General features: G+C 39.8%; 1 pseudogene; it reads left to right on the top strand.

Moving 5' to 3' along the window:
• Positions 1–2,621: 2,621 nt before the first annotated feature.
• On the top strand, positions 2,622–3,592 carry LOC143974997 (protein YIPF1 pseudogene; annotated as a pseudogene).
• Positions 3,593–3,843: the final 251 nt, after the last annotated feature.

The following is a 3,843-nucleotide window of genomic DNA, read 5'->3' as shown; positions in this document are numbered from 1 at the left end:
TCCTTAGCTGATGAATATGAGTTTACCTTACAATCAAGAGAGTGTATGTAGAGTGGGCATGCACCTTCAATTAGGCCAGTTCCCCTTGTTAAACAATTGTGACCTCCCTAATGACTACTATTCACATTAAAAGAGGGATATCACCCTAAAGGGTAAATGAATATTATACATAAAGTAATAAAATATGGGGCTTTTAGATATTTGAATTTTCTATGTGAATTAATACAGGATATTACTCCTTGTAACTTAAAAAAATAAATAAAAGTAATCACGCTATGAAAAAAGTTATTTATTGAAAACAATAAATAAATAAAAAGTCTCAAAATGTAAATCCAACACCAACCGTGTTGAAAGTAAAAGAAAAAGAAACACAAAATAAACAAGCCCCACAATGTTAATTCAGCATTAGTCATGTCTGGTTGTCTGGCTATGAAGATCCACATCTATCTATCATAATCCAATGATGTTAACCAGAGTCCAGGACAACCAACTGCCCATTGATGCTGTCCCACCACAAATTACAGTTTCTTGGCCAGCCTTTGAATATAAGCAAGCCAATAGGGATCCTGGGTGACCCAATTGATCAAATAGTAGTAGTAGAACCTGTCATTTAGGGGCTGTAGTGCTACCCCTGTATTTGTGTATTTTTTACGTTTTTCATTCAAGTGGATGTAAACCCTCACTATACACAGTTAAGGTGTGGCTAGAGATCAATTTCCAAAAAAATCTATATACATAAAGGTACCGACATCCCATGCATTTAAACACAGTGGAGTGAACAGCCTCCGATGATACACAGAAATGAAACAAATCTGCCTACATAAGATTTACATGTTTATCTACTGTCTTCAGATTTATATACATTTTAGAAGGTGCACATCATGTTAGAATGTTCACTTCCTCATTCTGCACCGTGAGAGAAGTCTTGGATTACACTGGGAGACAGCTGATTGTAGGAATGGCACATACCCCCCTCCAGATAGGAAAAAAAAACTTTCAGAGCTGTCCTGTCAGTAAAGAGTTTTTTGCTAATCTATTTATAACACCCATCCTGACACAAAAGTAATTTGCCCACAGTGCTTGGGTACAGACTTCCTTTCCATTGCTCAGCAACCACAAATAACAGGAAGAGGGGCACTTCTCATATGCTATGTGCAATCAAATTATGGTACTGTCTGTGATGAGGGAGAGCAAGGAATGCTGCTGACATTTTGATATTATTAGAAATAAACATAGCCATCCAGAGACAAGACAAATGTCATTTTAAAATACAACTGTCCCATACACACATACAAAAGAAAGTTTCTGTTAAAGTGTTTTGTAATAATATTTATAAACCAATGTTTTAACACAATGGGGGTTAGTTACGAAAGGCAAATCCACTTTGCACTGCAAGTGCACTTGAAAGTGCAGTGGCTCTAAATCTAAAGAGTAGATCTGAAATGAGTGGAAGCTCTGCTGATTTGATTATCCAATCATGTGCAAGCTAAAATGCTGTTTTTTTTTCCCCTTGCATGTCCCCCTCGGATCTACAGCGACTTTACTTCCAAGTGCACTTCCAGTGCAAAGTGGATTTTGCTTTAGTAAATAACCTCCTATATCACCAAAGAGAAACAAAAGGTCTATGTTAATATTTGTTCTCTTTAATATATATTGTTATGTTTAATTTTAGGTTTAGCTGGAGTTCACCCTTAAACGTTTCTGACAATAGGATCAGACAGTTAGGATGGGACAAATTGTTATAATATCAATGACTAGTGATATTGCTGGAATTAAGTTACAGATTCAGTTGTCTTTCTACAAATTGCTTAATTTGTTACAGAAGATAAGAATAAACATCCCCATTTTAAACTTGAAAGTTATCTAATTTTTACTAAACATTTACCCTAAAACATTTACGTATGGATTTTCTTTGTCTGCATGAGTCATTGCACTGTACAGAAAGCTGAAAAGAATAAATGTTGGTAGAAACTCATTTGCATATAAAATACCCTGTTGATCTAGAAACAAATACATTCTGCTTCCAGACACATATTTATGAGCTTCATTAAAGCTTTACAAATAGAAGTCTCTGGTCATTTTAGGCTGATCACGAGACTGATAGTAAACCACTTTATGTTTATTTTAAAGCTAATGTGTTTAAAATGGCCTATTGACAAGTGAACAGTATTTTTAAAGGAATTAAAGGAATTAAGCAATTTAATCAGCAATTGATTGGTGCTAAAAATAATTCAGAGTGACAACTCATTTATAACAGAAACTGTTTGTGTACATATTTGGGAAAAAAAGTTACTTGAAAAATGACATAACCACTAAGGGGTTTATTCCTTAATTCATTTTTTTTTTATATATTTATGAAGCATTGATATATTATACAGTAATAATTAAATAAAACATTGAAAACTGTCCATTAATTCCTGCTACTATTAAATGAATGGTCATATGGTGGTCAGATACTTCCAGGTCTGGTTTGGATGAAAAAAACAAAACAAAAACATTTTTAGTTCAAATGCATTGATCATATCACTCAAGGGCTCCTATCTCTCTACTGTTAAAGCCTTGGATCTGCAGTATGTAGGATTTATCTGACCACAAGACTAATTAAAAAGTTAAGATGTGACCGGTGAGATGTCCCTCAGCTGACATGGCGGCCCCCGACCAGCTCCAGTTCCAAGAGTTTGAAGAAGCTGCCGTCCTCCTGTCTGAGAACCCGACCGCCACAACCAAGAGTGCCAATGAGGAGACAAAGCCACAGCATGCCACACTGCCCATGGGAGATGACAGTGAGGGAGAGGAGGGTGAGACCGATCAGACTGAGCTCCTCTCATCCCAGAAGAAATCTGCAGGTTTCTAGACCTTTCAGTACTATCAGGACCTGTTCGATGTAGACACATACCAGGTGCTGGACAGGATCCGAGCGTCCTTCATGCCTGTTCCTGGGAAGAATTTTGTCAGACATCATTTGCGGAATCATCCTGAACTTTATGGGCCCTTCTGGATCTGTGCCACACTTGTTATCACTGTCACAGTGGTGGGGAACCTTGCCACCTTTATCCAGATGCATGGCAAACCAGATTGCAACTACAGCGCCCAGTTTCACAAAGTGATGGTTGCTGGGATCGTCATATACAGTTATGCCTGGCTGGTACCTTTATGTCTATGGGGATTCCTGCAGTGGAGGAAAGGAGTGATCCCAACAGTGGGGACCTACAGCTTCATGGAGACTGTGTGTGTCTATGGCTACTCCCTGTCTGCATACATTCCTTCTACTCTTCTCTGCGTAGTCCCGTATGAAATATTCCGCTGGATCATTCTTCTGCTGGCCATGTGTCTTTCTGCTTTTGTCCTCGTTCTGGCTTTCTGGCCGCACATCCGCAGAGACAACAAGATGGTGGCTATAGGAATGGTAACGAGCATGGTGCTTCTACATGTGCTGCTACCTGTGGGCTGCAAGGCATACTTTTTCACAAGAGTGGAAGAACACAGTTCAGAAGCACCCATTGGAACCTCCACCACGCTGAAAGCTCCCACCACGTCACAGAAAATGTGATCATCTCCCAGATGATAATGACTATTAAATGGACAGAGCGTGTACACTTAGAGCCGGTTCACACTGCGGGCGATGCGAGGCGACACGACTTGCCTCGCCTCGATCTGACAAGTCGCCCCCGTTCTGTACAATGGAACCGTTCTGAGAGGAGCGACTCGAGTCGCTCCGACTCAGAAAAAAGGTTCCTGTACTACTTTCGGGCGACCTCGGGGCGTCTTGCATTGACTTCTATACAGAAGTCATCTGCAAGTTGCCGCTGAGGTCACGGCAGGTCGCGGCGAGGCAAGTCGGTG

The sequence above is a fragment of the Lithobates pipiens genome, unplaced genomic scaffold, assembly GCF_037356315.1.
Source record: "Lithobates pipiens isolate NorthernLeopardFrog02 unplaced genomic scaffold, aLitPip1_a1.2 Scaffold_13, whole genome shotgun sequence".
In the NCBI taxonomy this organism is placed as follows: Eukaryota; Metazoa; Chordata; class Amphibia; order Anura; family Ranidae; genus Lithobates; species Lithobates pipiens.
Note: the sequence above shows the minus strand (reverse complement) of the source record. Positions and strands in the feature narration are given on the sequence as shown.